Consider the following 22,828-nt stretch of genomic DNA (forward strand, 5'->3'; position numbering starts at 1 on the left):
CTACATGCAAGAAGAAAAATGATAAAAAAAATATTTTGTAGCACAATTCATGGAGTCAAAGTCTACTAATTTTTGGCTAAACCTATTAGTTTATAAATGGCAGCGGAGGAAATAGTATACGGAGTATAGTTTTGTTTTAAATAGCACATCTATAATTAAATTAAGAAAATCCGATTGATCTCAAATTTGATATCTAAAAATAAAAGGACATTCCCGACAACAAATGCACTGTTGCCAGTTTACCAAATTTTCAGATATAACAGGCATTTCTTTTAATGGAACACATGGATTTTTACGATTTACAGTATTATAATGATTGATGAGCCTATCTCTAATAATAAAAGAAGCATAATTATTAGAAACAGATTTCTTACTCTTTGCTAAACAAATAAGTCTGTCTAAGTCTAACATATTGGACTTAAGATACAGTGTGATCAATTTTAAATGAAAATGATATTTATTGTCCGACTTCATTATTTTTTTTTAAGAATATTCTCTTTTATTACGTAATATGACATTCAAATTTATTTTCAGTTATCAAAGCTTTTTTATTATTCTTTTGTCGTCTTTAACAAAATTCGGTATATTCCAAAAGTCGTGGAAAAATATTATTTTCTAATTCTGGAATTGATATTAAATTGTTATTATTGCTGTTCTTACTAAAAGGAATAAGCAACCATAAATAAATTATTATCAAATATATGTGTTCACTAATTTGCTCTTTTTAATGATAAGTTCTCAATTAAACAATAATGTTTAACTTTCATGTGTGTAATTATATTACAAATAATAAGACATTGTATATATTATAAAATGACCAATGAAAATGTATACGAAAATTGCAACCACAATCTCAATTTTTTTAAATTTCCATTAAATCCCCGTTTTATTTTATGCATCAGTTACATGGCTTCCGAATATTTTTCATAGCAATTTTCAAATATTTGGGGAGTAATTTTCCCTGCAAGCCTCAATTGTTCCGCATTTTCCCCAAAAAAAGTAAAATTTCCTGTTACATCTGAAAGAAGGGCGATCTGGGAACAATGTAATTAGATCTACGTTGTCCTTGCCTTGCCACACCCTGTATAAGAAGTGAAAATATTTGTATTACACTTTTAGCTCTGATAACTAGTAGATACCTATATGCCTGCTAGTCAAATTAAAAATTATCAATTTTTTTAATACACTCTCTCCTTAAATAAAGACTTGTTTTTTTTAAATGCCATTTTTTAGACTATGTGTACCAAGAGGCCAAAATTCAAAGCGGATGCTGAATTTCTTTGATATCAAGCCTATCGCAATGTAATTCATAACACGCATTTCCAAACAGCAAACGAATTAAAAAAAAATTTCAAGCTTTGTAGTGAGATTATGTGTCTCTTATGTATGTAAACCCCCAACACGTACGTATTCATCATAGAAATGTACCACTTTTGCATAATTATATCTAGGTACTTTTACATAATTAACAAATATACCAATTTTTTTAATATTGTCTATGGAGTATTAAACACATCGACTGTTTTTGTTTTAACCCTGAAAGAAGATTCCTGATTCATGTACGTCCTTAGCTATTCGATTATAAAGATATTTATATCTCAACCTTAAATCAAGTTTGTACTTTTTTGAATATTTAATTACAGGGAATTTAATCGCTTTAGGTGATTATGGTTTTATTTTATCATCAGCAATTGCGGCTCGTCTGTAAGCATATCCAAGAACAAGTTCAGAGCCAGTTTTCTTTGTTTTGCATCTGGCGAAATGTGTAAAACTTTTATAAGTTTTCCTTAAATGAATATTTTTTTAAATTATCCTATCCGCTTAAATCTTCCAATATTATTACTTAGAAAAACGTGTTACAATGAGAAAGGCGTGATTAAAAATTATGCTTCCCGAGAATTTTTTTTCTAAAATCCAAACAAAGCTTAAATGGGCTCATAAAGAATGATTACCAGCATTACTTTCTTATTTGTGTACCCAGTTAAATATTCATTCACATCGATAGATAAACTAAATGATTTTTTTTTATCAGTATAGTTACAACTGTCTTGTAATGATTGTAGTTTGACATTGTAAATTAAATTAGATTCAACTTAGACATTTATTAGATGTCCAAGTTATATAAGGTCATACAAAAATCGGTTTTTATATACATTAAACATATAACAATAAGATAAATTAATGCAATACTAACATGCCTAATGGCTTGCTTAAATACGTGGAAATGTATTCAGTGTGAACTTAATTTTTGGATGTTGCAATATTTCGGCTTACAATTTTCATAGCCGTTCGTTTCTTGTTTTCACTTGAAATTTCGATATAGCCTTGAGCGATAAAATTAGATTAGATGAAAATGGAAATTGATGTCGAAAATAGTGTACAGTATACTCTTATGAATAAATCAGTTGAAGCAACAGTATTATCAGTTTTGGCACATTACTATTGGTATTTCTATCCCGATTTCTACCAATAGATTGCTTGATTTCAAGTCTCTAATTTTCTTATTACGTCTATTAAATTAAAACCCTAAATATTTCCAGATGTTACAAATAAACAAACCAATAATCAAATTAACCTCCAATAAATATTGGTTATAAAACTTTTTTTACTGAACAAAATATTTTTAATGTATAAAAATCAACATTTAGCGAGAAACAATACATTCTGAAATATTGTTATACGTAGTTCAAGGGACAAAGATCGAGCTTTGTGTAACCATTTTTCAAGATTATGTAGTAGCAATATCACAAAAGAGTTCTAAAGCGTCGTGATATAGCTTATGCGGCACTTTAGTTTTTAAGTAATATATGGTCGCCATTTGTAAAACGTTTCCACATGGGGGAATTGGCAAAGGAAATAAGACCGTTATATTTATTGATTACATCGGTAATGCAAGGCTCGCATGTAATATATGATATATTCGAGATTAATCTTTCCAATCAATCGGCGGTATCTTAATAACAAAAGCTGTTATAACGGTAAGATTCATATGGTGTTGCTTATTGTTGCAATAATGTTGAACTTACTTCATTCTATAGGCCGGAAAAAATATATATATTTCTGAATTAAATACGAGGGTGGTCTGAAAAGTTTCCGGCCTCAACATGAAGATGGCAGCACTCGTAAATAAAAGCTAGTGAATTTCGTTGTTCATCTGTTGACAGTTACTCACCAAAGTTTCAGCCATTTTGGACGCGCCGTTGTTATGACAGTCGTTTGAGTGAGTTGATGTGAGTGTTTTTATGAAAATTGACAAAATCGAGTATCGCGCTGTCATTAAATATTTGTTTTTGAAAGGCAATACGCCTACGCAAATCAAAGATGAGTTAAATTCTGTGTATGGGGACTCTGCACCATCATTTACCACAGTGAAATTTTGGGCAGCTGATGGCGACTGTTTTTTGGGATAGTCGTGGAGTTATTTTAATCGATTATCTTCAAAAAGGAAAAACCATTACAGGAGCATACTACGCATCATTACTTGACAAGCTGAAGGCAGAACTTGCGGAAGAACGGCCACATTTACAGAAAAAGAAAATCCTGTTTCACCAAGACAACGCACCGTCTCACACCTCAGCGGTTGCCATGGCAAAAATCCACGAATTAAGGTTTGAACTGCTTAACCATCCGCTTTACTCACCAGATCTAGCCCCAAGCGACTTCTTTTTCTTCCCTCATCTAAAAATTGCGCTCGGTGGACAGAGATTTTCGTCAAATGAAGACGCAATCACCTTCTTGAACAATTATTTTGCAGAGAAAAACGCCGAGTACTATTTGGACGGGTTACAGAGATGGGAGCATCGCAGGGATAAGTATGTAGAGTTATAAGGAGACTATGTTGAAAAATAAAAAAACATTCTGAAAAAATGTCTTGTATCTTTGTTAGGTCGGAAACTTTTCAGACCACCCTCGTATTCGAGGTAACAATTTTTCATAGGTGTTATAAAATTGTAAAGTACACATAGCTGAGTTGGGGTTGACATATAATTGAGGCAAAATATTTCAAAGTAGGTTCGGGTGAGGGGGCAAGAAATGCAGATTTTAAAAATAATTTGGCTTATACAGAGTGATTCGTTTTCGGATAAAATAAGTTCATATTATTGTTGTTTAATTAATATATATTTTTGACTTTTTAGGGAAGCAAAATTATACCACGGTTACTTGATTTAATTTGGTTAATTGTCAACCAAGATTATGGCCCAATGGCCTTCTGACGCCCTGTATTCTTTTATCCAGTAATGAATGCATAATCTGTTTCCGTTTCTAGAATTCGTAAAATTCACAATTAATGAAGTAATAGTGCTGCAGCACCATTATCGCAACTGCGACTAGGGCTATGAAAAATGAAATCATTTAAGATAAATCACTTCTAAACGTTCACTCGTAAAAGGTAATATAAATGCTAATGTTATCCATTAAAACTTTTGCAATTGGATTACATTTACTTACTCGACTAATGAGATAACATGCCGTTGTAAGAACGCATATAAAATTGAAGAGATACGTAAAGACCGCTTGTACAACCACAACGCGTAATAACATGCTAAGTTGTTTAATTAATTTACAGGGAAGTTATGATGTTGACACCAGAAATATATTTAATAACAGCCTTAATAAAATGTACACGTATTCAACCTCAACTATGACATTAAGTTGCAACAAATGTAAATTTTCGAAAAAATTTAAATATTAAAAGGAAAACATTTAATTTGAAAAAAGAACGTATAATTCAATAATTAAAATAAAACAAAATAACTCTGGAAACTCACGATTAGGCTGAATTTTACCAGTTTCGCGAAGCCTTCTTTCCACCGAGGCCAATGTGTCTATGAGGAATCGGTCGGTTTGGATATCTTTGGTGGTATAATCTTACTGCAGCGTTACTATTTTTTCTGGATTCGAAAAACACTTGGAGCATGTCGACATATTCTTCATTGGTATAAATATTATTTGCCATAATTATTCTGATAATAAATTAATCAATTGGTACTAATTATTGGTTGACAGAAAGTGTTAATTTATTAATATGATAAATAACAATTTATTTGTTATGACATCCGCCCACTTTATTTATACCTCTTTGGTGAACGATGACGCATCTAATTTTTTTACTAGAAAACTATCGGTTTTATAGAAAAATTACAAGAGGTAAAAAAGTTGCGCAATAAATCGGTCTTCCCAATAAATATTTTTAAATAATTTGCTTCGTATAAAAAATTTGTAATAAAATATTGCAATGGGGTTGACTGTTTCATTCCTTTATAAAATATGCCAGTGATCGAATAAATATTGAAAAGTTGTCTCTTTATTAGTAGGATGCTCATACCAAGTTTCGTGTCTCTAGCATTCCTCATGTTAAAGAAAAAAATTAAAATGTGAATTTCAATCACCTTCTTTAAGAGGGTATATCGCCTTTCATATAAGGTATTTTTCCTCCTTTTTTCAATCCTCTTATTTTTGCTCTACATTCACTGGTACCATATTTGCTACTTCATTTAAAAACACCCTGTATAAATGTTATAAAAAAAATTTGGTTGCCGATGTCAGAGGTGAATCATGTGTACCACTGTCCGTGCTCTAGTAATAATAGTCGAAAGAAAAGGAAATGGATAAATGGGTCCCTATAATATTCTTAGACTGTGTATGAATATTTCTGAATACCAACAGATCTTAAATAATTTATGTACATAATACGAGAAGGAAAAGCAGTAACATAAGTTTGTGTATAAATAACAATTCTTCCTGTTCCGCACTGTAGTTTATAGTCGTAATATACCATTTCGCTAATGCATATGTAATAAAATATCAGCAGCATCTTCTGTGGGGTCCAAACTCAGCACTTATTTATCGCTACCAGTTAAGTATCGTTGCGGCCTTAACGTTTGCAATTATTGAATTTTTCCATAAAAACATCCGCTAAGTTCAAGTGCGCTAGCCGTTTACTGCTGCTGTAAAAACAAATTGAATTCCTAAATTTATATCTTCAGTAATTATGTAAATTTCCTGATATAGCCGTTATGCAAAGCCCCTGAATTCGATTTTTTTTCACGACTCTATCTCTAAAAGAGTTGTTTCTAAGATGCATAGAATTTAACGATTCATATTCGGAGACTTACCAAGTTTAGTGCTCTTTGAACTATTTCCATATGTGAAACGTTTAAGCTTACTTTTACAAATTAATAACTTAAATAACAATAATATTACGCTACTATATAAGTCACAAATTACGGTGCAGTATAAGTGACATTTTAATACTTATAATTACTTTTTTATGTATTATTTTTTTTGGAATATTTTAAACTAATGATGAGTGATACGGCAACGTTTTTGCTAGGATCTAATATATTAAAAAGTAGGAACTTTCAGTTGAACTGAGAATTTCGTCTTATTGTGCTGCTAAATTAGCAGTAGCAACAATGGCCAATAATAGCTGTTACACTTAATTGTAAATTTACAATATACATATATATAGTGGATTTAATCGCAGTGAAAAAAACACTCGACAGCTTAATTCTATACAACGTACACTGAAAAAAAAAAGAATATTAACCGCTTCTACAATTGTAGATCTATGTACTACAATTTGTTGTGATTATAGCTCCAAACACAATTTCTAGTAATATTTCACATATTATTATGTTTACAATTTTGTAGCAATAATCTCCAAACACTATTTTACTACAATAGAAATGTTACTAAGTGCTATATACATTGTTGTACCGTTGTACCATTTACTAAAAGTTTTGTGCGTTTATTGACAATGTTTTATAAATATGTCTATTAAATATATTAAAAATTACCAATAAATTATGTAAAAAATACACATTGATAATAATTTTTAATACACTGTTTTGTAACTATTGATACATAGTACTCTAATTTTTTACAGAATTATTGCTTTAATTACTATTTTAATTTTCTAAGAATACTATTTTGTTTTTTAAATTTTACTAAAATATATCTGGAGGGGAAGGGGGATTATTACTTTACCAAAAGAAACGAATTTGATGCAGTTCATATACATATATTTACTATTAACAATATCAATAATACATTTATATTAAACAAAAAACATCGGTACATTCATATTAATATTAAAAGAAACAATACACTATCAACACGAAAATATTAAAGATATTCATTAAGTTTTTATAAATACATATTTTAGTATCAACAACTGATAATATAAAAACGTATATACAGGGTGATTCACAACATATCCAAAAAAATTTGGGAATAGATGCGGCATGAGAAATGGAGTCCATATCGTAAAAAAAAAATTGTAAAATCCTTATAGTTTCCGAGAAAAAAATTATTGAAGTTATAGTACATTCAACGACTACATAGCTGGACAACTGTAGTCTCTAGCGTCATTCGCAATGCGCGTGGAGAGCCACGTGGCCTCAGCGACTCCGAATACTGAAATCGAATTTTGCAATCGTCGTTGTGATAGTATTTACCTGTTATCTGTGGTGTTTACAATAGTTTTTTTAGTAGTTAGTGTCAAAAATGGTTTGCGTGTGTAGCAACTCGGAGTTGATGGATATCGTTTTAATTTATGGTGAAGCATTTGTGTTATGGTGAAGCAAGACAACATTTGTGTTAGTTCGTAGAAACTGAGTAAGATGGTCCCAAATGTGTTTACACATTGGTGGGTAAAATTTTGAACAATTGTTGTTGTAACATCGGGTATGTCAAATGATTGTATTATTTAAAAACACAAATTAATTGTATTAATTAATAAAGGCAAAAGCAGTTTTGCCAATATAAAATAGGTGCGATAAAATTCTATTTACATATTTCTTTCCTTGCGAAAGTTTTTGTCTGTTTTTATCACACCGCCATGCCGCTCGCATTGGGCGAGGTCAGGTTTTACAGTGGACCAGTTTCCAGTGCCATGCAGAAGTGTATTTTTAAATCATTTTCGAACTGCTCTTTTTGATTTTTTCTTTACAAAATTGTATTTGTAAGGGTCCCCGTACATCCAGAATTTTTTTTTGGATAAGTTCTGAATCACTGTATAATCGATTTCAGAACTAAATTTTCACATAAAGTTTCATGGCTTGCAGTTATTGAATACGAGTATCACTTCTTCCGTGATATTGAACTATATATTTACAAATTTACATTAAATTCTAGGTGGACAGATAATGAAATACCTAAATACTTACTGTTTTGAATCCCCATGATATTAACTACTGCTCAGGGGTCATTTCCATTTCCATTATTTAAGTAAGTACGTATTATACGTTTGCTAATATGTTTATGTACGTTTATATTTAACGGATATGATACTGGTATTATACACATATACTATAGGATTTCTTTATTCATACGTTGATTGATACTACTGACAAATGAAAATCGTTCATGTCATGTCCATTATGTACTATTATGTTTTTTGTTTGGTATGGTTTTCATATTGTATATATTGTTATAGATGTTATTGTTGTTATTTGTTTTGATTTATTTTGGGCGCCTTTATTTTTTAATATGTTGTTGTTATTGATATGAGACTCACTCAGCGTGTGGATTCCTTTTTTATTTATTTTTATCTGGATTAAAATTTTATATATTGTTTTCTTACTCTAATTTCTTTAAATGAAAGATATGCTGTATGTTACAAATATCGATATATTACAGTATGATTTTATGGGTCATAGGTTTTTTACAATTGACAACTGTTATACTTCTTACACTAGATTAATAAAACAAGAAATTTCCCCCCTAAATTCTACTGTTACAGTGCATAATAGTGTTTTATACTGTAAATTGTTAAATTAGTTGACTATGAAATTGTGCATTAATTATACATAAATGCAGTGAAATTTTTAATGTAGAAATTTTTATAGCACTTTAGTTTAAAATTTGCAAATTTGTTTAGTTAATTGTGTCGACACTTACGATCGTAGAATTTTTGCTGGTTATTTAATCTGCATGTAACCACGCTGCACTGTAAATCCTCCTGCATGTAATCACATTGGTCTGAAGTTTCCTCGTTGAAACGCCGTCACGCCACGAAGATTTCCGAAGTTTCCTTTTATGTTTCTACTGGAATTCTTACAGATGAAAACTGCACTGCACTATTCTTTTATTAGGTTTCACTTATCACTTTTTATTTATTTTTGTTAACCTTGTTCAAATTTGTTGTTTTACAATTACTTATGTTGGTGTTGTTCAATGAATTTTCGGACTTATGTAACTTCAACTAATGTGACTTTCGGACTTTTGACAGCTGTATCTGTCCATGACATTTCTCCACCAAGATGGCTTGATAAGTATAATTTTTTCACTAACTTGTTGATTTTTATTGACAGCAATTGTTTATTCTAAAAGCAAATTAGCGATGTTACTGCTACAGGTAAACATGGAAGACTGGCTACCTCGAGCCCTGAGATTAGTTTTAATAAATGTGAAAAACAAGTGAAAATTTCTATAGGTAGCAAGAATAATAAACATTTTTGAAATTTTATTTATGCAAATACTGACTTTTGAACTGAATTATGAAGCATGAAATTTACATTTTCAGCTTCCTTGAATTTTTTTGCATCTTTTGACACCAATTGTCTCATTTCTGTGGTGTGTTTTATGTAATTGCAAGTTTCTAGGTTAACTTAAAGGTCATGCCAAAATTTTACTTATATTCGGCGTGATTCACTGTTCCGACCTATACGCATAATCTGCAGTCACTACTTTAACACAAGTTATAGTAAATAAAACTATAATTGTGTCTTTAATTTTGGTAGGGTTGTATTAATACAATCTATAAATATTGTTATTCAGCACTATAGCAGCATTTCAAATTTTACAATATGTCATTTAATACAAAATATAGTAAAAAGTAATATCACAGGTCTATCTAAGCCGCTGTAAATATATACTTATATTAAAATTTACAACTCAATTAGTACAGTACTTCTGCATTTACCACAATAACGTACTGATGTGGTTTACTATATTTGTAGCTTATTCTACTACAAAATTGTAAGCACATATTTATAGTAACTGTTTCAGCAGTATTTCTTTCAGTGTATTGTCCAATTAATTTTTTTCAAATATGTGTGACTACATTTTTATTAATTGTACGCGTTTAAATTGATGAAATAAATCTTATTCGGAAGAAAGATTTATTTATTTTAATGTACGTCTCAGGAAATATTACTAATTCATTTATTCGTCTTAAAGGCCCATCCCATTATACTGATTACTATTAGCAGGTAACGCATGTGGAATAAATAAATTATTACAAAACTAATGATGCCGTGCGTATTGATAGGTAGGTTATTAATAAATTTGATGTCAACGCCGATACATGCGGATAATGTTGCTGACATATGACCGGATTATTGATGGTGAACGCTGTTTTAAATTTATTATATTCCGATTCTGTAATAAAATTCAGTATGACATCTGGCATCTTTTTAAAGGAAATAATGTGTATAATATTAATAATTCATTTGATTTGGTTCAGATAATTGTAAGACAAAATTAAACTGCAGTTAAATTAAGTATTCAGATATGATAATGTTATGAATATGCATTATGAATAACTTATAAAGTCTTGTTAGTGCTTCGTTATAAGTGAACAAATCAATTTGGTTAGTTTTAATTATTTGGCGAAGGCGCCAGTTTTTCACGTATTCGCCTGTAATATAACAAGAGTAAACTAAAATACACACATCTAGGTAATAAAAAAAATACGACAATGTAAGAATTTTTTTCAAAGAAAATACACATACACTGTTGGGGATTTTTTGCTACATATTTATTAAGTATTTAAGTGAAAAAAAAACTTTTGTTGGTACAAAATACTGTCATGCTGGTCAAGTATATGTCGTACGCCAACAACTTTCAAAAAAAGGTCCACTTTGTGTAAGCTACGGAAGACGTAAATTTTATTTGAAATTAAAAATAAAAAAATATTTCTTAAATATGTATCCGTAATTGGAGGATATACGAATAAAGTCGATAAAAACTCTGAAAGAAAAAAACGGCGGGCATACGAATTTTGGTCTGGATTTTTCAGTTTTTTTTTTATCTTGAAAGTGTAAAAAAATATTTTCTTTCCCTATTTTGTTAGTATAACTTCCAATTAATTCAATTTACTTAAAATTAAAAAAAGCAGTCGATATCATATTGGGTTCAAGATAAAGACCTTACATAAGTTTAGAAAACGTAGTTTCGAGAAAATCGTGTTTAAAATTGTTCTTTTGTTTTTGGTGTGTATAGAAATCATTGAATACAGCTATCTGCCGTCAGTTATATTAGTTACACTTATTTTTTGCAGTGACAAAAAATTCTTTTGAAAATCGAACAAAACCCTAAAAAGACAGTCATAAAGTAGGTGTCTAAATGATACGATAGCTCAATTAATTTCGAAAAAACCGATTGTGAACCATATTCAACACATGTTTATCTACCAAAAGAAAAAAATCCATTTTTGGGTTGAGTTTCATGTAAATATTTTGATCTACTTAGAAATCTTATTTGAGGAATCTCTATACCGTAAATAATTGATGTGAGAAAACACATTAACGAAAATTAATTAAATTATTGAGTATATTTCCGGTTAATATTGAGCATTTTAACAATTTTATTTATTTCTGTCAAGGTCTATAAAAAAATTAAATATACTCAAATATAATATGAGATATACAGAGTGTTTAGAAAGTTTCAAACCAAAGAGTACTCCAAAAAATAAGAAAAGAAGTTCATACGAATCTATACCCGAGGCTCTTTTTTCCTGAGATGAAAGAGTGTTAAGATTTTTGTGAGATAATTTGCTTTTGTTTATATTTTCCAAACGGTTTGACCAAAGAAATTCAAATTTATCGCAGAGTATTGCATGACAGAATACATATTATTATTACATGATAAACGAGTTAATTCATCAGGACTAGAGATGCGGGGTATTGTCTTTTTTAAGCTGTGAAATTTCCGCAATAATGGTAGCTTTTCTGAAGGAGCAAGCTAGATTACATAAAAAAAGTACGCTTACATTTTTTCGATAGTTATTTTGGAGAAAATTGTAAAATGTGATTAGCAAACTGACGGTATGCACATGACAACACGAAATTTAATTTTTTTACTTAATAAATGATTTATTAATTCATACCTCTTGAATATATCCTTGTTTAAATTTTACAAAAGTACCTACGAGTTAATTCTTTATTGTGTGTTCTTATAAAAAAGTAAACTGTTTTTTTTTTATTAGTATAAACACTTATTCTTTTGTTCAAATAATATCCTTATTAATTTTAAAGCTTACGTGTGCTTTGATTTTTATTATTTGCGTGTGTTTTAAAGTTATTTAAAGATACGTAAGTAATGATCTTGTACACCAATGTAAAAATTACAGTTATATATTTTATGTATGGACGTGCCAATGGTAATGGACTTGAATCTCATCCTGAGACATTCTAATTATCCAGCTCCTTCTGTTCGAATATCAACTGTCGACTGTGGAAGACATAAATGTTTCCCAGACCTGAGATAAAGTAGCAAATTTTGAAGTAAATCAGTGAAAATCGTACAACTATCGTAAGGCGGATTGCCGCTCATTCCACCCTCTTGTTTGAAGAACCCTTAGCAAACATCTAATGTTCCTCTACCACTTACCACGTGTACTAGCGTTCAATATCCCAATTAACAATCGATATAGATTTTAAGAGAACACGAAAGGTGAAATTTCAATTTTAGAAACACACATTTTAACTGACCAGAATCCACATGCATTATAACTGGACATTAACAATACTTCTGTTTAAATGTCTTGACATCTAGGAAACATGTTAATAGGACTTTAAGAGAAATGCCACTGGATGTCAGACATGTTTGAGGTACGCGCACGATGAGGCTCCTCACAAATCATTATAGAGAGTATCTAAATGAAGCTTATAACAAACAGAGACCACCTAGATCCCAGATCTGATTATGCTAGACCTCACTCACTCTCACTTTCTAGGTACAGTAACACAAAAGCAGGTTGCGCAAATAATTCTGCTGCAAATATTATGCGACTGCTGTCACATAATATTTGCAGGTATACTCATAGCAATAGAGTGAAAATTTCACTTAATATCGACGGATATTGAAACATTACTGAGTGATAGTTTTTTAAAGCTTTAATGATTCGTGTAGGTATATTCATATATTCGTGATGTGTGATATAAGTACTATGGGTTTTTGGATTGTTATGCCGTAGCCATGTATCTTTGACCAGCCGTTGTTATTTTTGGGCTAGGCTCTGTGGAGGCGGAGCAATTATATAAGAACCCTTGGGCGCGTCCTGATGTTTATATTGTTTTTTGTTTCTTGTTCTAAGGTTGTTACGGACAGAACTACTCCTTATCCCACTTTTCTTAGTGGTATTTGTAACTGTTCGCATATAATGCTTCCAAACGACGACCAGATACATAGGACACGGCATAACAGTACGAAAACCACGATACTTATTTTTTTTTAGTTTGCTAGGTTTAAATGACTATAACAAATATGTTTTTCAAGTTGTATCTCCAAATTATTAAATGTTCTAACGATAGAATAATTCGGTAAACTCTGTGAAATGATTTCATTAATAACAGCGCAGGATTTGCAGTCTGTAACACGGAAAGATCAGATATAATTCAAGCTTCCCGCAGATGTGGTAACTGTTGTAAAGCCGCCAACAATTAAGCTAAAAAGAGAACCAAAAAGATCGGGAACCGGTCCTAAATGTTGTCCTCAACTCTAAATAAAGATTGGCCAACATAGGCGTGCCATTACAGAGAGAAACTACCATAGTACTTCACTTGCTTGCTTTTAATACACCAAATATAATATAATGTAATACTTGTAGGTACAGGATGTGAGATTAGTAATTAAATATAGCGTGATATAGTCAGGATGCTTCCTGTTTTACGCGCTTGGCGGTAGTTTCTTGAAATTCCGTGATATTTATTTTTTTACTTCTAAAATTAAGTACTCTGAATTGTTTAAAATTGTAATTGCTACCACGTATCGTTTGTGCTATAACTATAATGTTATATTCTTCAATTAGAGTACCTATTAAAGAATTGCAAGCTCTGTCTACTATCTGATATACACTTACAGGTAAACCAACCCACGTAATTACATTCTGATAACAAATACATTAAACGAATAGGCAAATTACATTGACTTACGGACAAATATGTATTCATCAATTGTATGTATGTATTTGTATAATCACATTTACATATTGTTATGATATTGAAAGCCAATAAAGATACACAACTACATAATACAATGATGAAATTTTGAAAATTATGACATACTAAAATAGAAAACTCTGACAACAGGGATGTGTTATACTATATATGAGAAAATGAAAGATACAAATTAACATATAGAATAAGTTTTAGTACATAAAAGGTAAAATCGTTACATGATAACATCAATCTTTACTTTACTTTGTAAAGATATTCATTATATAGGAGCATTGGTTTGGGGAATTAAGATTTTGACAGGTAGATTATCGTAGCACAAGAAAGAGTTGTACTTATAAATTAAATCCATGCAATAAACTAAGACTATAATTAATGTTCATCATACCTTTGGTCTATATTTATGAGTGGAAGTTCTTTAGATAACTTCATATAGAGATTTTCGAAATGTCAAACCCATAACTCAACATTGTGTAAAATTTATTGTGTAAATGATATTTCTCAGATGTAAAATGACTTGTGTTGTGTTAAAAAGACCTTCAATTCATACAAGACTGTATTTAAATCCCAATTTACATTCCTAGTAGTGTATAAACATTGAAAGTTGTCAAGAAACGATGACCCTGAAAACATTTTTGTCATTAGTTAATTCATACAAGAAAAAACTGTTCAAAATAGTTAAATTAACTTAATATCAATGTTGTGGAACAATATTAGTGACATAGAATTAAGCTAAATAGCATAATTTGGTTAAATTTCAATAAATTAACAAAATTTTGTAGAAACTTTAAAAATCAACGTAATATAAAGATTGAGGTATGGAAATTTAGAGAAAATTATGTATGACATACATAAAGGCATAATTCCAGTTTAAAAATTTCATTAAGCTTCAACCATAACGACAACCTCATTTGTTATCAATTTATAAAAACTTATACAGGGCTTCTAGTAGTCAGTCTTCCATAATTTGTCGAACCATAAACATCGTTCAGTCACTCCTAAAATAAACAGAAGCCAGTCAAAATTAAATAAATAAATGTATACGTAGTTATCATTTTTCAACGATAGCAAGCAATATTTTGACAACTGTCAAAAGTGAAAATTTTCCAGCAGTTAAAAATTTCTCAACAGTCCAGATATTCACTGAGATTTATATGATGGGAATAAGTGTCATTTAACCAAAAGTGCAAGGTATAAATTTCCAATTAAAAACTAGTGAAGTGCTGTGAGAAAATACAACGACAGGCGAAGTGAAAACCCAATCAACCATTGGAATATCAAGTATATGGAACCAGTTCTTCGACCTAGATCATACAAAACCCAACATCGACCAGGACGAGGTTCACGACATCTGGATGGCATCTACGAAACCAGTAATAAATACACTAAAGCGATACGTGAGTCACATACTTCTACAAATTGGCCAATTTAAAAATTTCATCGTACGAATTCGTATATAACAATCAGACTTATAGCTATAAAAATTCTGTTTTAAAATGCCAAAGTCGACTAAATATGAAAATTTCACCTTTTAAATTAGTATAGGATAAAGTAGATTTAGGATAATAAGTAAGAATACAATTTGTCAATTGTCTGCAAAATTAGATATGCAATATATTTTGTTCATTTCATGTTAAATATTATTTTCATTTCGTATATATATATATAAAATAATTTAGTAAAACACGCCCTGAGAAAGACCAAGCTCTAACTGAAATAATTTATAAGACCAGATCATATTGGCGCCTGGGCAAAGTAAAATAAAGTAAAATAATTCTCTCATTCACAAATAACAAAAACATAACAATATGTAGCTTAGATGTAAAATTACATACATAAATGATGCAGTTCGTGTATTTCACAATTCACACTCTTCCGAAAAACAGTCACAATATATTTTTTCACTTTATACGGAAAAAGAAGAAAATACGATTAACTACAATTTATATCACTCATTACCAAAAATTGTATTTATAAAATTTTGCTAACACATATTTGTGTTCACAGATCTACAAAACTGTCTGCTACCATATTGTTGCAAAAATGGGTATTAAAAACTATATATCATAGTTTATTACACTTATAATTTTTATTTCAGCAATGATTGCATCAGTTGCAGTTGCAACAGCAACAGTCTCCAAATGCAGTTAACAGATTTTAGAAAACGCTATTATTTACTAATATTTTCTAGCCAACAAATAGGACATTTTAACATCGTATATCTTAATTTTTCAAGCAAATCTAAATATTGTAATAATTTAAAATTGCTTACAGTCTTGCACAACATTTGGCACGTCCCCATATGGGTCAGAATTAAAGCAAATTATTAATGTAATAAATACTTCAGTGAGTTTTTTCGTCTGTTACGTGTTACGCTGAAGACTCAAGTGTAACAAAGAACTCATATTTCGCATCTTCAAACTCAGGTGTATCCCATTATTTTGATCAACAGTCCTAGATCAAATTTGTGGATATATGGTGGTTTTTTGTTTATACAAAAACTTATTTTGGGAATAAATTTTTGCTTAATTTTGGTGTACACCCATTACCACTGATGGCTAACCCATTTTTGTAATCAAAATTTCATGAACGTATGGGAAAATTTCTTTTGTAACCTCCCTCTCCCCTTCTCACTATATATTTTTTCTATTATTTCGTACATCATACTGCTGTCATCAACCTCAGAAAATTCATTTTTAGATTCGTTTTTCTTTTGTCTCAGTTTTCTCAACTTTTGGGAAAAATTTACCGGTTTTAATGGAACTATTTTTCCAATTATTATATCAGAATATTACCCCTTCATGAAGCATATTGGAGGTATATGAACTATTATACATTTGATTTTTTTGGTCACACCTTCCTCGGTTTTTGCAATAATAAATTTCTGTTGGCACATTTATTTAATTCGTTTTTCAATATTACTTTAGCAATGAGCAATTAGAGCTATTTTTTTCCGTATTTCCATTCATTATTATTATTACATAATTAATTATTTATAAATTAAAATAGTTCTAGGTGGTAACAGGAAAATATTTATTTACTTATTATATTGCAACATTTTCTTGAATACTTTCCTTGGTTTTTTATTTTTAAATTAAAATTTTATTCATCCTGACATCCTATGTAACAAGTTTTAAATAAAAACACAAATAGGATGAAATATTCTTTGTAAATATTTTGACACTTTATGCTACTTTCTGCTACAAACGCAAAGATGGGACCTAATAGGATAATATTATTCAATTTTACCGCAATGATACACTTCTTTGTGGAAATACACGAACATTTTTTTATACAAGGCTACACCATTGTAGTACGTTTTTTTTATACAAAATGGGAGGATCACACCAGTATAGCAAATTTTATATAGCAGTTTTTCTTATATAAATCATAAACGATTGCTTAATTTATTTTTATAAAAATCTCCTCAACATTTTTATGTACGCCTCTGGCCTGAACCGTTATTGCTCGGATCAACGATCTCTTTGATTATTACAACTCCCCCATCTGCTCCTTCAAATGAAAATGTATCGTTTTCCTAATGATATTCACAGTAATTATAAAGAGAAAAAGGGAAGTATAGGTTGCAAATGTTATTCCTTTTATATTTTAATCGCTCTAGATGTCGGTTCCATTCCGTTTCCGTGAACAAAATTGCTTCTCCCAAATTGGCCCAATTAAGGCCTGCACGTCCAATTTTGCGCTGATGTATACCTATAATTTATTTTTTAATATATAATACAGTTATTTCCAAACCAGTGGTGTGTCTACTATTATTCTGTTGTTACTTATCTCGTCTTTGACAATAATTGTTAATTGGATATTGATAATTAATGGTTCCATTTAACTAATACTCCTGACGGAAATATGACCTATTACAGGATTTGTCTTGTGATTCTTGCACATAGTTGTTAAAATATTAATGAAATGATGTGGTTATTTTCCAATATGTGGTATTTTTTGTGAGACAAATTAACCAAGAATGTTTTTTAATTAATGTTACTTCCATTTATACCCTTATTAATATGAATTATTTTCAACTGTTATTCAGATTATGTTACATTTGCCACTTTTGAACTATGATAGCGTAAATGCATATTCAAGTGTCTCTCTCTTGAATATTTTATTTTAATTTAATGGAAGTTTGTAAGTTTTATTACTAATATGCAAAAAGAATATTAATATATCGCTGTTAAAAAAAAGCCTTACAGGAATTCAATTTCAAGCGTTCTTATTGTAGTAGTTTTGTCGCTAATACGATTAAATACACCACAATTACTAGTTTAATTGAGAGTTGTGGTTTAAGGGCAATTAACACAACTCCGTTTTTCAAAAAATTACGATTCCATCGCATAAGAGAAATAACCAGGAAAACTTCCGCCTTCATAAAAACAAGGTTTACAAATTTGACCTCTTATTTTATCTTTACTGACTTGACTCTTTATAAAGTGGAATAGCCTTGAAAAAGACTAAATTTATAGCCGAAACGTCTGCTTTTGCAGAGGAATTTCTGTTATAATTGTCCTAAACCCTCAACTACCAAAGAACGCGTTATATTTTCAGTAACTATCACAAAAAACGATATGTATATTAACACTGCCTCGGGGGTATTTTTTCCAGAATTAATTTAAACCCTATTTTCATACTGTCGTAAAGTCTTTTTGAACTGAAAGCAAAATATGTATAGCAAAGTAGAAAATCAAAGTAAAACAATTAGTAATATAGGTATTAAATAGTGAGCTTTAAACTGGATGACTGTGTGTAAAGATTAGGCAAAGCTCAATATGGTTATTATTGATGTTTCTCATACTCTTCGATGATTTTAAATGAAGATGAACTAGTAGATTTATATAATTTACACAAAGTTATATTATTTACTTACTTCAGTATCTATTTATAACATTGTAGGTAGTTAAAACACTGTGCTATTATTACTCCACAAATAAATCTAAACATGCCTACTGAACAACTAGCACATTTCTCTACAAATGCGCGATAACACCACACCGGGTAATTACATGATTAATCTGACTGGTTGAGCCAGATCAGGTCATGTAAATTCACAATTTTTTCTTCATATATTCACTTAAAATATAGTAAAAGCACTTAAATAACATAAAATATATTAAAAACTCATATATAATATATTTTAGAATGTAAAAATGCAATGTAAAAAGTAAGACATCTAATTCTGCACAATGTAACATTTTTCTTGTATAAAAACCATTACAAATATATAAATATTGTATGTCAATTTTTATCAGTGTACATTTTACAAATTATTCAACATTTAATTTATGGAAAAACACGTTAGAAACATAATGTGATCACTAAATGCTAAATATTATTCGCTTTATTTTTATTTTCATTTTTGAAACTGAAATTTTCTTTGTGACTCAAGTTTATGAGTACTTCTTATACACGGTGATTAACAAACGGTGACAAAAAATTTAACCTCGTATTCTTTGGTGAATTTTAAGGAGAGTCTTTCATATAAAGTGTTTATCTAGATCGCTTCGTTAAAAAGATACAGGGTGTTGAACTTAAAAAAATGTTTTCAATTTTTTTAAATAATTTAAAAACTAGTGAGTGAAATAATTTGTAATGAGGCACAAGTATTTATGTAAACATAGTATAAAATCTGAGACCTTTTCTAAAAATTTATATGCTCCAGTGGCGGATATACAGGGTACCAGTAGCATATTTTTCTAAATAAAATAGTACGCCACTGCATTACGGCAACAATCATGATATTTTCGGATTCGTCTTTCAATTTTCTACAAAATGCTACTCTCTTATGTTTTTCGAAAAAAGCTTGATTTTCGAGTAAAACTTAAAAAACGAACTGAAAACACACTACGATATTCGAATAAAATGCGATTTAAAATTACATAGTAGGCTACGATAGCAATTTTGATGTTCTGAGCAGTTAGAAGAAAGAATAAATAATGCTTTTCATTAGATTCAGGCAACAATAAATTTCGAACAAATTACAATTTCGTTACTAAAAAGATGTGGCGCTTGTGTTCGTAGAAATGGAGGTATTTGTTCAAATAAAATCGTTAAAATGATGACTAATGTTATTAATTTCTTTATTCGATTAAACAACCAAATGATCAGTGTTTGTTATGACATTTTAGTAGAAGTGTTTTTAGTTCGTTTTTTAAGTTTTACTCGAAAATCAGGCAAGAGAGTAGTAAATTGTTGAAAATTAAAAGACGAATCCGAAAATATGATTGTTACCGTAAATCTGTGGCATGCTATTTTATTTAGAAAAATATGCCACCCATACCCTGTATCTCCGCCATGTGGTTAAGCATCAAATTTTAAGAAAAGGCCTCAGATTTTGGACAATGTGAGGGTTGCTTTCGCTGTACAGCAAGAAATAAACGCCCTCTCAACGGTAATAATAAAGAATTTTATTAAAACTAAGCTTGTGTAGAAAAAGTAATGTTGACGGTTTGAGGGTGTGCTGGAGAGTGCTGTGGTTGAAGTGGGTCGTAGGTAGCTTGTTAGTCTCTGGCAGAAGTCCCTGGTCCTAACGCCACTCTGTAAGGGTCGGCTTCCGGGAACCCTGTGGTGCGTCCGGCGGCGTTCTTGACGTTGTGCTTAAAAATGGGTCACTTGCAACATGTGTACCCACAAATGTTTACATAAATACATGTGACTAATTTCAAATTATTTCAATTACTAGTTTTTAAATTATTAAAAAAAATAAAAAAAAATTTTTAAGTTTAACACCCTGTATTTTTTTAACGAAACGCCCTAGATAAAAACTTTATAAAAAAGACTCTCCTTAAAATTCACCAAAGAATACATTTGGTTACCGTTTGCGAAGCAATATTATCTTTTTCGTGAATAAACATGGCGTCATGCGTGGAAAGCCGTAGTAATATTATTTAAAGAAGTATAAAACGAGTATCCGCTCCTGCTATGGTACGCTAGAAACTGCATGAAAACAACTTTTTGTTTGTCTACTTACTCAAACATGTCTTTAATCGATGCCTCTTCATTAACTCTCGTGGCGTCATTAACTCTACAAGATTATATTTTTCGCGGTGGGACGTATAACTTAATAATCTAACAGTCACTCCCGGCATGGTAAATACACGACATGGTAAATTGGCCGTTAATTAAGAAAAGTTTTATCCATACATATTCACGGCCGAGTTGAAATAATCACTGCGATCGTTTTAACACCATATGTTCAAATTCCATCGTTTACAATTAACGACGGCTTGTTTTTCGGGCCTTATAAGGACTCGGTGAAAGTTCCTGAACCGCAAACAAGTGTTTTAAATAATTTTCGAGTAGATAAAACGTCAGTGTAACAGTGATTAATAAATTTAAAAACACAAAGGAAGTTACCGAGTAATTTATCCTTTTGTAAATGACTATACGCGTACATATGTAAGACACGTTTAAAATTATAATAAGAGAATATTATTCACCTTGATGCTGGTGTTGCGGAGTGGTCTTTAACTAACTTAGTTTGTATAATCCTCTATGAATTCGTGCCCATCATATGCAGCGTTACGTCGTATTGTTAATAACATTAATCATACTACATGATATTAACGTACGTACGTGACATGATGAATTATTCCATACCTTGGAAATTATAACGAGCATTAGTTGAAAGGTTCCAATTTCTATATCCTGGTGTACTCTGTAATTAATACTCCCGGGATGTACAACGTGCAGAGATAAGGCATACACTCCCCAAAACATTATTGTTGCTTCCTTTGTACTTAAAAGCTGCTACTACAATTAGTAAGGGTGTTTCCTGAGTAATCTGAAATATCGAAGGAGACAGTCCGTCACGACATTTTGTAAAGAATGTTCATATAAACAATTGCCCTAAAACGTTGATTTTTGAACAATACATTGCTGCAAGTTCTTTTTATATACAAGGTGATTCACAACTTATCCAAAAAAAATTGGGAATATATGCGGCATGAGGAATGGAGTCAATATTGTAAAAAATAAAATGTTGTAAAATCCTTATAGTTTCCGAGAAAAAAATTATTAAAGTTGTAGTGCTTTCAACCATTACATAGCTGGACAACTGTAGTCTCTAGCATCATTCGTAATACGCATGGAGAGCCACGTGGCCTCAGCGACTCAGAACACTGAAATCCGATGTTTACAATCGTTTTTTAGTAGTTAGTGTCAAAAATGGCTTGCGTGTATAACAACTTGGAGTTGATGGATATCGTTTTAGTTTATGGTGAAGTAAGAAAACATTTTTATTATGGTGAAGCGTTTGTGTTATGGTGAAACAAGACATTGAAACTGAGTAAGACGGACCCAAATGTGTTTACACGTAGGTGGACAAAATTTTGGACAGTTGTTGTAACATCAGGTATGTCAAATTATTTTATTATTTAAAACCACAAATGAATTTGAACAAAATCAGTTGAGTTTGCTGATATAAAATAAGTGCTATAAAATTCTATTTATTCTTTTCCTTGCGAAATTCTTTCAAGTTTTTGCCCGTTTTTATCACTGTCGCTGTGACGGTCGCATTGCGCCAGGTCAGGTTTTACAGTGGACCAGTTTCCAGTGCCGTGCAGAAGTGTATTTTTAAATAATTTTCGAATTGCCCTTTTTGATTTTTTCTTTACAAAATTGTATTTGTAAGC

General features: G+C 30.5%; 1 protein-coding gene across 1 annotated transcript in view; it reads left to right on the top strand.

Moving 5' to 3' along the window:
- Positions 1-22,828, top strand: part of LOC108904173 (division abnormally delayed protein) — a 576,582-nt gene that overhangs the window by 491,157 nt on the left and 62,597 nt on the right. The gene's annotated exons all lie outside the window — the stretch shown is intronic.

This window comes from Anoplophora glabripennis, unplaced genomic scaffold, assembly GCF_000390285.2.
Source record: "Anoplophora glabripennis isolate ALB-LARVAE unplaced genomic scaffold, Agla_2.0 scaffold137, whole genome shotgun sequence".
NCBI classification, from domain to species: Eukaryota; Metazoa; Arthropoda; class Insecta; order Coleoptera; family Cerambycidae; genus Anoplophora; species Anoplophora glabripennis.